Raw genomic sequence first — 12,870 nt, forward strand, 5'->3', positions numbered from 1 at the left:
ACTGCAGGCAGGAAACCTTCCTCCTCTGGCTGCGCAACCATGACAGGCACCAAGTCAGCCGGCTGCCTGCTCCAGCTCATCAGGTGTGCTGCTCAGCCCGCAGAAACAGCAAAGCCTATAACCTTTTAGCATGGGAAACACAGAATCATAGAATCGTTACAGTTGGAAGAGACCTTTAAGATTATCAAGTCCAACTGTTAACATAGCACTGCCAAGTTACTACTAAACCATGTCGCTCAGCACCACATCTACACATCTTTTAAATAGCTCCAGGGGTGGCGACTCAACCACTTCCCTGAACAGCCTGTTCCAGTGCTTGACAACCTTTCAGTGGATAAATTTTTCCTAGTATCTGATCTATACCTCCCCTGGTGCAACTTGAGGCCATTTCTTCTTGTCCCATTGCTTGTTACTTGGGAGAAGAGACCGACCCCCAGCTCTCTACACCCTCCTTTCAGGTAGTTGTAGAGAGCAGTAAGGTCTCCCCTCAGCCTCCTTTTCTCCAGGCTGAACAACCCCAGCTCCCTCAGCCGCTCCTGATAAGACTTGTGCTTGAGACCCCTCACCAGCATGCAGTGAAACCTCTGCAATATAAGGCTTGCATAGACAAGAGCACGAGCATTTCCATCCATTCTTCAAGTGCTTTTGCTTCACTTTCGAGGAGGATTGGACACAATGACCATTTAGGGGGGCATGCAGGGGATTGAACCTTTGGCGTTGTGCTCTCTGGAATAACAATTCCCATTTGCTTACCTCAGCTCCTGTTTACAGATCAGTCCCACAAACTTCCGTGACTGGGCAGTAGAGGAGCAGTTCAGTCACAGAGGACCATATCATTAATTAGCCTTGACCAGTTTCATTTCTTCTCTGGGGTGATGGGCGAGCAGGCTGGCTAGTTTCCTAAAAAATGCAAGCGCTCATCGTCCGTATTTCTAAAATGCGGGTGCCAAGAGGAGCCAGGCTCTCTTCAGTGGTGCCTGGTGACAGGACAAGGGGCAACGGGCACAAACTGGAACACAGGAAATTCCGTCTCAATATGAGGAAAAACTTCTTTACTTTGGGGGTGGCAGAGCACTGGAACAGGCTGCCCAGAGAGGTGGTGGAGTCTCCTTCTCTGGAGACATTCAAAACCCGCCTGGACACATTCCTGTGCAACCTGCTCTAGGTGACCTTGCTTTGGCAGGAGGGTTGGACTAGATGATCTCTAGAGGTCCCTTCCAACCCCTGTCATTCTGTGATTCTGTGACTTGCACAGCTGTGTATCCTTCAGGTGAGCTGCTCGCCTGAGCTGACGTTGTCAGATCTCTGAATCGTATTGTAGCTGAGGAAAAAGGAAAGCCCTCCTGGATGCGGTTGTACACAGGGCCACAGGGCACTCGCAGTGATTCCAGCCGTGCACTGCTTTGCTTTCAGCGTGTGGTAGAAGACAGTAGAAAGTGAAGTTAAGACAACATTTAGCCACGAGTGGAAAAAAGTGGGAGGTTTTTTTTAAAAAAAACCCACGCTTTTCCAGTTAGTATTCACATTCACATCTAACAGCGTTTTTTCAGGACCCTGCCCATCCTGTTTCCCTTTCCCCTCCCCTAGATTTCTGCTCCGTAGGTACCACAGGGGTAACGTGGTCTTGAACCATGATTGCTTATAAATAAGCTATCGGTGGTTACTGTCATACAAGGCCCACAGACGAGATCAAGGCTTCATTTTTCCAGGTGATGCATCCACATGGATGTCACGGGTCCCTGCTGTAGGGCTGGCACTGAAATGAGGCAGCAGATCACAGCGAGCTTTGAAATCCTACCCCCAGCTGCTAGCTCAAGGTTCAAATAAGTCAGCGGAGTTCCCCAGAGAGTGACATTACCAAAATCTCTTGGGGAGCTGACTCCACGGGCTGGAAGGGAAGAATAATATTTCAAATAAGTGGACTGGCAGAGTTCAAAGGGATAAATAATAAGCATTTAAATTTGACATGAAAGACATCTTCCTCTGCAGAGCTTTAGGATGGAATGTAGCCAGGCAGATAAACTATTTAAAAGCCCCTTTAATCAAGACTATTAACATGGAGATTTTTGTCTTAATTAAAAACATCCCCCTATTCAATCGCATTAAAGTGATACAAAATATAATTTATTTTTCTACTTGAAATTTTTTAAAAAGAAAAGAAAAATCATTTTTCCTTGCAGAGAATCACATCGTCATTAAAACTTATCTTTGAGAGAAGATTCATTTAGTCTATTCTGTTGCTCACATTTTAACTTGGAGTGAACTGTTGTGCTCATATTTCAATGAAAAATGTAGAAAGTCTACTTTTTGGCTTCCCAAATGTTTAATTTTCTGACCATAAGCAATAGTTAGACAACATAAAAGGAAAATTCTTCTTCTCACGAATTTCCTGGTATCTCAAAAGAAGCTGTAGAAAACAATGCTAACTCACATATAAAGCACACTTTTTTTTTTTTTTTTCACTTTTGGAAGCAAACCTTGTTAAAATGAGCCTATTCATTCCACAGAAAGCAAAACAGCCAGAATATTACCATGCACTTGTATCCAGCAAAGCACCAAAAAGGGAAGGCAATGCTTCAGGAGACAGAGAGGATGACCAATGCACATCCCTCCTTTCCTCAATTAGTCCATCAAAGTCCTGACTGCCACCGGGCTCCTCTCTTCCCTCCAAAATAGCTGTCGACTATTTAGCTCACAAAAACAAAGAACAAGAGATAAACGAATAAGATCAGAGAAGCCAGTACAGAAGAGCAGCAGCAGGGATGCTTCACACAGAAACATGGCATCTGAATGGAAATAGGTGGTCCTTAGCAGGACAGGGGCTGCTGTTCACTTTATTTTCAGCCAGATTTGCAGACCTGCGTGTTTACAGAGGAGTAGCAGCATATGGGACATGCGTGAAACCTCACTGAACCTCCCACATGGTGCTAAGCCTGCCAGCTAAGAAACCTAACCCCGGGCAGGGAAAATATCGCCATCTGACAGAGCTTTGCCGGTGTGAAACAGCATTTCTCGCAAGCTGAGAAGCGGTTCAGTGGGACAGCTGCGGTGAAGCTGAGGATGTATCCTACTGAAGAGGTTGCAGGGTCATTTGCTCATCGAGCTCCTATTGCTTTGCACTCCTCAGGCTTTTAGGTAACGCCTTTGCTGTGAATCCATTTTCCTTCCCAAGTTGATGCTGAATAAACCGGCAGATCCAGAAGAAGGAGCATATATGGCAATATATCAGATGCATCAGTGCAGTGCTGCATCTGGTTTATAGCACAGCCGCCTGCCAACTCAGCTAGGTTGCTTTGACCCTGGGACTTGGTTTGTCAGCTTCTGCAAAAAGCCTTTTGCCAGATTGCAGAAAACGTAAAAATAGCTTTGACAGTGCCCCATATTCTCCATGACGTCTTGAGCAGTGCAATGTCAAGGTGCATCTTACCTGCTCACGCTGCCCAAAGTGATCAAACATCCCTTTACCTGAACTGAGCAGTGCTGGAGAAGCAGCATAATCAAGCGTCAGCTTGATAAGGTGGAACATCCCCATGCAACCACACATCTGTACAGCCTGGTTCTTCCACATCCTCCTCAGCCCTACCACGCTTTGCAAGCCAACTTCAAATGGCAAATATTTCAGCTTTGCTCCCTTGGAGTAGCCTTATTAACTTTGTCCTGGTGTCGCTGCCCTGTTTGGGTAGGAGAATATATGTTGGATGGCAATGGCTTTCTGAGGTTGCTGCCTGGCAAGGCTCTTCAAAGGTTGCTCCCTGGAGCTCACTAAAAATATTATATGTGTATGTCTTGTCCTACAGATCTGTATGAGTACAGAGCAGCATCTACCTTTGTACAGGGAAGGAGCATCTGCATCACCAATAGCTATCTGCAAACTTAAAGCAGTCTTTTCCAAGCAGATCTAAATCACAGGCGTCATCTTCCCTTGCTTGGCAGTGTAGTCCTCTAACTCAGCCCTTCAGAAACTTGATGAAATATGCTGATTTCCACCAGGCTCTAGTTGCTCCCATTTCTTAGAAGGTGTTTGTGCAGTCCACGAGCTCATTAGAGCTGTGCCAGTTTACAGCAGCAGGCATCTGTCCTGTACCTTCTTGTGAGCTGTAGTGAGACTTGCTTACTAAGTCTTGAGCATTGCCTTGTTCTGCTTTGTGCATTACAGACAATCTTTCCTTGAGCGTACACTTCTGGAGGAACAGAAAAGGCAGGATCCGCCCAGGGTGTTTGGACGGTTCCTAGGCATTAAATCTATTTAGTTGCTACTTGAAACTAAATCCATTTGAGGGTTGTTTGATGACTTTAGTTGATTAACCAGGCTTTTATTTGATGCTGGTTACTTTTAAATTCAATGAAAAAAAGATTATTTCCAGTATTGTCTCTTCAGATAAGAAGAATTAGCTGCTTTCTTCTGATATAATCACCTCTTAGTAAGCAGCCAAGAAAGATTCATTATTGCCTCTTGAAGCTGAAGAAATGTCAAAGGTATTAAAACATTGACATTTTGTTGCAGTGAGATCTGTGAGATCAGCCAGACAGCTGCCTGAAGGCAAGCTCCAAGATTATTCATCCGATTTTGTTGCTGTGATATGGTGTTGTGGCATACAGTTGCCATGACTCACTGTCAGGCTGCACACAAATGGCTTTGGCCCATGGACTCGAAAGGGCCAGCCCTAGAAACCCAGAAACACTTGTGGTGCTGGTCTTGATAAAGAAATAAGAGCTTCTTTATCTTTCTTTGATAAAGAAATAAAAAAGGAATAAAATCTGTATTCCTTTTACCAGTGCAAAATGAAATGCTGCACATAACTGGATCAGCAGATTTTGGGAAAAAACAGTGTTAAATCCTTCAGGTGCAGGAAGTTTGGATAGCTCAGCAATGTCTACATGCCCCAAGAAAAGATTTTTTCTTTTAAATGCCTCCCTCCCCTCCTTCCTTCCTTCCTTCCTTCCTTCCTTCCTTCCTTCCTTCCTTCCTTCCTTCCTTCCTTCCTTCCTTCCTTCCTTCCTTCCTTCCTTCCTTCCTTCCTTCCTTCCTTCCTTCCTTCCTTCCTTCCTTCCACCTTTCCTGGTCCCATTTTCACTTTATTACAGTCCTTTCCAAGAGCATTGAGAAGACAAGATGAAAAAAACCTTGCTCGGTGAGAAGTTGTCACCTGTCTGTCCAAGGTGCCCGTTCTTGGTCACCTTCTGCAGACTCTGGCTACCAGGCAGCTGTAGCTCTGTTCTTCCACCTTGCATTGGTACCTTTAAGCTTACCATCACCCATATTTTTGATCTTGCTCTAATTAGACCATACAAAGGCAGACAGTGGTCATCTAATATGTAGAAGAAGTCTTGGTTTCTCCATCTGTTGGCCAGGACAGTCTGCAGGATGCCCACAGGTTAATTCACCAGTTCTTCAGGCTGACTGAAACTGTTGCGGGTCACAGTGGGACAACCATTTCATTAGCACATTTCCTCCTTTTCTCTGTGTTCTAGAGACACTGAATACTTCTGGGCATCACTTTCTTTTTCACAGTAAGCAAACAGGATGAATAGCTTTTTGACAGATTGAGAAGCGCAGATGTGCTTGTCTCCATCTCTATGTTAAAGGAGGTGGAAAGAGATGTGCTCCAGCAGTACAGCAATGAGATTCAGCTGATGGTGTCATTCTTTTTCCCCTAACCTACGATCTGGCTGGGCACACAAAGCAGTGAAAAAGCAAAGGCCTGAGTAACATTAGGGAACACGTTTCCTCAAATTCCCACTTTTGAATTGGAATGAGTTTTAAGATCAAGGCTCCCACCACCACCATCACTGCAGTCTTCACAGAGCAGGGAAACTCTACTCAAGCTACAGCAAGACTTTCCTGCCTTGTCACTGACTCTGCTCTTGGCCTTGGTGTTTCCACTGCACTTTGTGCAATGCTTCAGGGCAGTGCAGTAAAGTCCACAGAAACAGTGTCAGCCTCCTCATCCATATATGTCACATATTTACTTTCTTTCAGCTGGAGAGGAGCACTTCAAGCTGGAAGTCCTCCCAAGAGCATCCTTGAATGCTCTGACTGCTATTTGATAAGGAGGATGAGGGAAAAGATCAGAAGCTACTGATATACTGAAAGATGTTGGTATTTAATACTTTAATCAGTTGAGGTTACCTCAGGATGACCTCTGGACATCCCTTCCAACAAATACCATTATGGCTATACCTTATTAAGGCCACCTGAGATGTTAGAAAGGGAGCACTGGAACATTAACATAAATTTTTTCTAAGACATCAAACTCTGTTTTCAGTTGTACCACAGGTCTCTGTGGTACAGATACGTTACCTCCAAAAGCAGATAAACTGGCTCCATGCATCCATGGAGGATGGTTTCATAACTCACTGAGGCCAGCCTAATTCTCATGAGGGACAATCCCACGTTGCTCTCTGCCCCTGCAGTCCCACCACCTTCTTTCAGCTAACACTTGCCTCGTGAGGTGGACAAACCAGGTAGTTGTTTTGCTACTGCATTAATTTTCAGGAAGATCATCTCCCTGGCCCACTTGATGGTACAGAGACACAAACCTACCACCAGCACAAAGCCTGTAGCAGGAACACAGTGCCAGACGCGGGCAAGGACCTGTCCTCTCCGTGGCATCGCAGTCCCAGATGAGAGCAAACGCAGCATGACCCTGACCTCTGCAACTGGACCACTTCCAGCACTCGCTCCACCGGTTCCCTGGGAGAGCTGCTACCGCTGCCCTACCCAGGGCACTGTGTGCATCGCAGGGCAAGTCTAAAAGCGGTCTAGTAATTTACTTCAGCAGCTCTTGTATACACTCACGTACTACTTCCTTTCAGCCAGTTATGTCTGCTACCTTTTTTTTTTTCCCTTGACCATGTCTTAAATTATGCTGACCCAAAGTCTATCTTATAGGGGTTTTTTTTAAAAAAAAATATCCCAGCTTCTTTTTAGCTTTAAACCTTAGGACTGGTAGCAGAAGAGGCCATAGATGTTTCTACCTCAGTGTAAGCTATTTTAATACATATATAAAAAAAGATATTTAGGTGTCAAAGATGCAGGTAGGCATTAATGGTATTTCCTGGCATGACAACATGGGGTTTATTCACCGGAATATTTTTAAAGTCTTAGTTGCCTTTTCAAAGGTTTGAAGTCCAACCCACACAGGAGCATGACACATTCACCAAGTACGGTCTTGTGTGTTTCTCTAAGCTAAGTAACAGCAGACATTCCTAGGGTTTCTCTCTCCCTCCCCCCCCAGTATGCAAAGTCTTGTCTCCATGGTCACAGTACAAGTCAAATTGGAAGAAAGTTTCTTCTAAATCCTTTTCCACCCCTAAAGGCTCCCAAAACTCTACCCTTGAGCCTGAACTCAAGGCAGAAGTTACCACTGTTTGCGCCTGAGGTCTCCTGGCTGCCTTTTCCGCCTGTTGCGTTTCTGCCTTTGCCCTTGCAGACCGTGGTAGCTCTGGAGAAAAGCAAACCGTAAGCCCTCAGCAGCGGGATTGGTGAGCAATCACACCTTGCTGGCTTTCAAGTGGAGCAGGTGGCTCTGCCCGCAAAAGGGTTCGATTGTCTTGTGTATTTACCCTGCATGAGACGCAGCCGTTGTGCAGAAAACTTCAATGAAGTTTAAAAATACCGGTGAACCATCCCCCGCGACCTTTGTGAATTACAAAGCAGAGCAGGCTGAGGATAAACCCTTCGGGCAGAAAGGAAAGGAAGTCCAGAGATTAGGGAGTATGGGTGTGACTACGAATACAGCCTTTTCCAGGGAATTTGGAAAGACATCAAAGCAAATACACCCACTTATTTATTCCTCATTGGTACTGTATAGGTCTCTTCCCACGTGTGGGCATGAGTGTTTGTTCATGTGAGGTGTGTTCTGTGAGGGATGTTTTCTATTGGTTTCCCTCCTTAAGCATTTCTGAAACACACTGGTTGTGCAGTGGTGTGACCTCCCCTGGCTAGTGCCAACCCTCAAGTCCTCTTTCTCAGGAGAAGAGAGACCTTTTTCAGTTTTGAATGGTGGGCTTTTTTCACAGTGGAGGCAACACCGTATTCCTTTCAGCTCTTGAACACGCCTGACGACTGCAGGGTGTATCTTGTGCTCACGGGAAAGGGATTTACATCGGTCTCCATCCCCCTGGAGCCGTTCAGCCGAGGAAGCTCTGCCAGGACGTAACTTCCTCAGGCCCCCACAGACTGCGGGTGCCTCTGCGGTTACCCGTGCTACCAACAGTTTCTGCCATTTTAGAGTGTTTTCAGTGGCAAGCCCTCACCCTGCTTCTCAAGAGCCCAACGGCAAGGAAAGCCCGTTCGGTAGGGCTGCCCTGGCTGTGGGTTTCAGCCTGTTTTATGAGGGATCCCATGTTAATCGCCAGCCTTTGCCTCTGGAAGGATCCCCAACATCTCAATGCCAATGCACCCTACTTATGCATCACTTGCTGGGGCTACAGCTGGGGCCCTCTGCAGCCAAGCTGTCTTCAGAAAACAAGAGCTGAGCCAGCATGCTCTTCTTTATATCACCCAATATAAATTCTGTTAACCAACTGCAGTTTTCACATTTTCACAACTTCAAAGATTTCTATTCATGGTGCTGGTAAACCAGCATATTTCAAGGTTAGCTGTTCAGACATCACCTCCTGTGGTGGCAGCCCAATTGCTCCAGACTGGGCCACAGCTGGGCTGTTCTGAGGGGGATGCTGCATTTTTCCAATGTCTGTCCACCAAAGGGATGCCCAGTAGCAGGATTTTCTTTAGATTGCCCTACACCCTTTCTTTCTTTGAGAGCTCACACTTCTTTGTATTCGATATCAAGTTGACATTGCTCGTCTGTCTTAAGCGATGCCATTTCCATGTAGGTGCTTTAGATGAAATCCCATTGTTTAAAGTTTATTTCTGTTGCACACAGGTACACACAAGTAAGAGAAACCCAGTAACACAAAAATAAGTTAAATATGACAGAGTAACTCTGCAGGTCAAAAGATACATTTCATTGCTTTCAAAGAAGAAAAAGGCCTGAAGAAGTATTTCTTCTGTCTCTCAAGTCCATTCCCACTTGCTGACACACACTTTAAAAGCCATTGTATTAATAAATAATAAAAAGTTCACATGGCATGCTGGGCTCGTCTATTTGTACCAACACATAAAAATCACCTATGAGGCAACCAAAGTTTTCTGCTGCCTTCACAGACTTTGGTGCAACTGTCTTTCCTGCCCCCTTTCTCTCCCCCAGTTCAGAGAAACAAGAGACCGGTAAGACCTCTGCTGGGCTTTCCCAGTAACTTTTTCCAGAGGGCGCAAAGCCCCTGCACCACCTGCACCATGCTCCACAGTCCTTGCAGGAGGGGATATGGTCCGGGCACTTGGCACTCTGCTGGCCAAGGAGAACATCTCTTCTCCAACTGCGGGCTCAGCCAAACCCTTAGAGGAACATCCTCTAAAAAGACAGTCGATGACTTAAAGAAGGGCTTTCTCCCTGCTCGAGTGGTTCAGACCCTACCAGGATTTTGCTCAGCTGTTGCTGAGGGTTTCGCTTTGTGTTTGGGCTCTTACTGCCTCTCAGAAATGCTCACAAAAAAGAAGGGTGAGATCCTCTTTCTGCATTTGAATTTTAGCTGCTCAAATCTCCGCAAGACATTTCATGAAAGCTCTCAACCATTCCCCACCTCTCCCTTGCTGGAAAGCAGCCATGGCTTCTATGGCAGCAGGTATGGTCCCTGCCCTGAGGAGGAAAGGGAAGGAAAACAGCCACATCACCCTGGGCTCTGCAAGCCAGGGGTCACAGATACATTTTTATGTGGCTCACATTTGAGTGAGAAGCTCCCACAGACTCAGTTTGAGAAACACATCCTGTCCCTGGAATTCTCTCCACATCCCCTCGTCCTCACCCAAGTTTCACGCTCAAGTGTTGAGCTTGATTATCTATGTTGTGTTCAGAAAAGATATCCCAGAGCATCCCTGAGACCCTCTCACCATGTATCCAGGGCCAGATGCAACCTGTAGGTGACCTCAAACCTGTCAGGGGAGCCAGGGCTCACAGCAAACCCAGGCTGGCACAGGCACAGGCGACGGGGATGCGAGCAGGAGAGGGACATCACCAAATAAACAGCAGTAGCTCACATCGCAGCTTTCGGTCCTCCTCTGGCTTTCTGTAGCCCCCTCTTGCCTTCAGGGTGCAGAGAACAGGGTGCACACCCTATAGCACACTCTAGAAAAAGCTCAGAGGAAGAAAAATCATAGAACCATAAAATGGTTTGGGTTGGAAGAGACCTTAAAGGTCATCTGATTCCAACCCTCCTGCCATGGGCAGGGACACCTCCCACTAGAACAGGTTGCTCAAAGCCCCAAATCCCTTCTGGGCTTTAGTTGCTTTTGGCTTTTCCTTCTCCTGAACCCTGGTCCTTGGAGCCACCCAACTCGCCCAACCAACCCTCTGTCCCCAGACCTGTCCACATCATGGGACTCCTTTTCCTTTCCCAGCCAGGCTGCCCCTCCGTGTGGTGTCCAATGAACCCTCCTCCCAGCACTTCTGCCCCAGCACCCCTGTAGCCCCCACCCTCGCGCAGCAGCCGAGGTCCGTGCACATCCTGAGTCCGTGCAGGCCGAGCAGGTGAGGCTCAGCCCACAGGATTTATCCAAACCTGACCACGCCGGGTACAGAGAGGAAAATAACTCCCCGTATCTTTCTGGGAGCTGGCTGCACCTTCTCGCCTTCGTTATGTGCTATTCTTGTCATCAGCAAAAAAAAAATAAAATAAAAAGCACGCAGGAAAACAGCCGAGCATAATTTAACAAATGTGCCTGGTGAGATTATCTCATGATTTAAAGCCTTGGCACAGCACGGGCAAGCACTTTTGCTGCGTCTGCTTGAACGACCCCCATCTATTTTGGAGGGAGGCCGGGGAAGACCAGTCCCACCCTGAAGCTGGGCATGTGTTTAAGTGCCTTGCTGAACCCGGGCCAAAGCCTCCCTAGAAGAAAAAGGCAAAGTTTGTATAAGCATGGAGAAAAAAAATACATTAAAAAAATGTCTATTCTCTTTTCCGTAAGGCATGGAAATAAGGAACAAATCAACAGTAAATTAGCTAGAGATGAACATTTGGATTCAGATTTCATACGCTTGCACATCTGGACGATAACGAGGTGTGATTTATTGCAAGCTCTAATGAGATGTATGGGCCTCTATTAAGTGATAAGGGAAAGGAGGCTTCCCCCCAACCCCCAACCACTTCATTTCCTATTTTAATTTCATAATGAGCAGTTTGAATTTCTACAAACACTAACGGGATCCGTTTTGTCTCATGAGAGTTTGCTCCACCACGTTTGGTAAACGAAGAAAGGAGAAGGAGGCAGCCTGTAGCAGAAGACTGATGGCCCAGCCCTGGGCCCAATCTGCCGTGCCGGGCTCGGCAACGCCGCAAAGAGCAACCCTCTGCCTGCACGGGGAAGATTTTCTGTTTGCCCTGAAGGACAGCAAAGCGTTTATAAAAAGACACGCATGCATATTAATGAAATAGCTTGCAGTGAGTTTGCTGAGAGCTGAGCTGAGCCCCAGGCGTTCGATGGCACCTCAGGGTCGGGGGTGGCAGTGCTGGCCCTGGGATGCTCTGGGGACCTGCAGGTGCTGAGACCTTTCCACCACCAAGCCCTGTCCTCCTGTCCTGTCCCTGCTGGGCTGCTGCAGTTCTTGGCCGGCCTGTGGGGCCCACGTTTACGCCCCAAAACTGCAGGATGCTATGGCCTTCACAGCCCCATGGGGACTACCCTCTTGGTAGCCCACCCCGCTGCCACCCCTGCTTTCCTTCCCTGCGGCTCTGCAGCCCTAAATAGAGTGAGTTGTACAAGTTGCCTGAAAGGCAGTCTCCATCCTCCTTGGGGGGAGGTGGGGGCGGAAAACTGGTGGGACAAGATTCGCATCCCTTGTCAGGTGCCCGAGAGCGCAGAAAAGCAAAGGTAACTCCAAGCAACCACCCGTGTACGGTCTTGTTTACTCCTAGCGAAAATTCAGCCGTCAATCTTAGGTGTGCAAGTAAGAAATTAAGCAGCCGTGTGTTTCAGGGGGTAGTTACAGCTGAATGTACTCAGTTACTGCTTGAGTCCACGCAGTTACAGGCTGTGGAAGAGGTACATGCATAATTCATATACTTTTAATTAAACGGTAGTATCTTTCAATACATTGCATTTATTGTAATTACGTTTATTTCTTCATGCTCTCAGACCTACTGAAGCGTCACTTGTTTTTTTTTCTTTCAGTTACAATATGAGCACAAACAACACTAATTGGACTTTAGAACTAGAGGTGCCAAAGGAGACCCAGAGCTGTGCCAGGCTCTCCCCACCAGAGAGTGCAGCACCAGAACAGGATGTCCAAGAGCTGCTTGGGGAGACAGGAGCTGCCCTGAGCTGGGCCACAGCTGCAGGAGACAAGTCTTGCATGTCCTAAAGCTCCCCTCCGGGGCTTGGGTGCAGTGTCCTTGGAAGGGTTTTCAAGCAAGCGAAGCTGTCCTGCAAGAGCGGTGTTCAAGCAGAGCCCGCTGTGCAGCCAGGGCTCTGCCAACAGGGGTGAACAGGCTGGCAGGGACGGTGGCTTGGGCTTGGCAGAGGCAGCCCTCGGAGATCAACTGAGCCATCTTAGCATTGCAGAAAGATTTCTTTCAGGAATAGGATGTCCCTAGAAAATGAAGCCCTGGAGCTTTTGCCACTCAATTCATAGGTAATCCACACAGCTAGGAGGTGCGTCACCCCTGAAGACCAGGTTGCTGAGACCTATCAAGACCTACCTACTCTTCTCTGCCAAACCCATGCTGAGCTCCAAAGGGTCGTATGATGGGACCCATCAGAGGCAGCGAAGGCAGCAGCCTACCTGCACCTCCCAGTCTGTGGGTCTG

Source organism: Larus michahellis, chromosome 2 (genome assembly GCF_964199755.1).
Source record: "Larus michahellis chromosome 2, bLarMic1.1, whole genome shotgun sequence".
Classification (NCBI taxonomy): Eukaryota; Metazoa; Chordata; class Aves; order Charadriiformes; family Laridae; genus Larus; species Larus michahellis.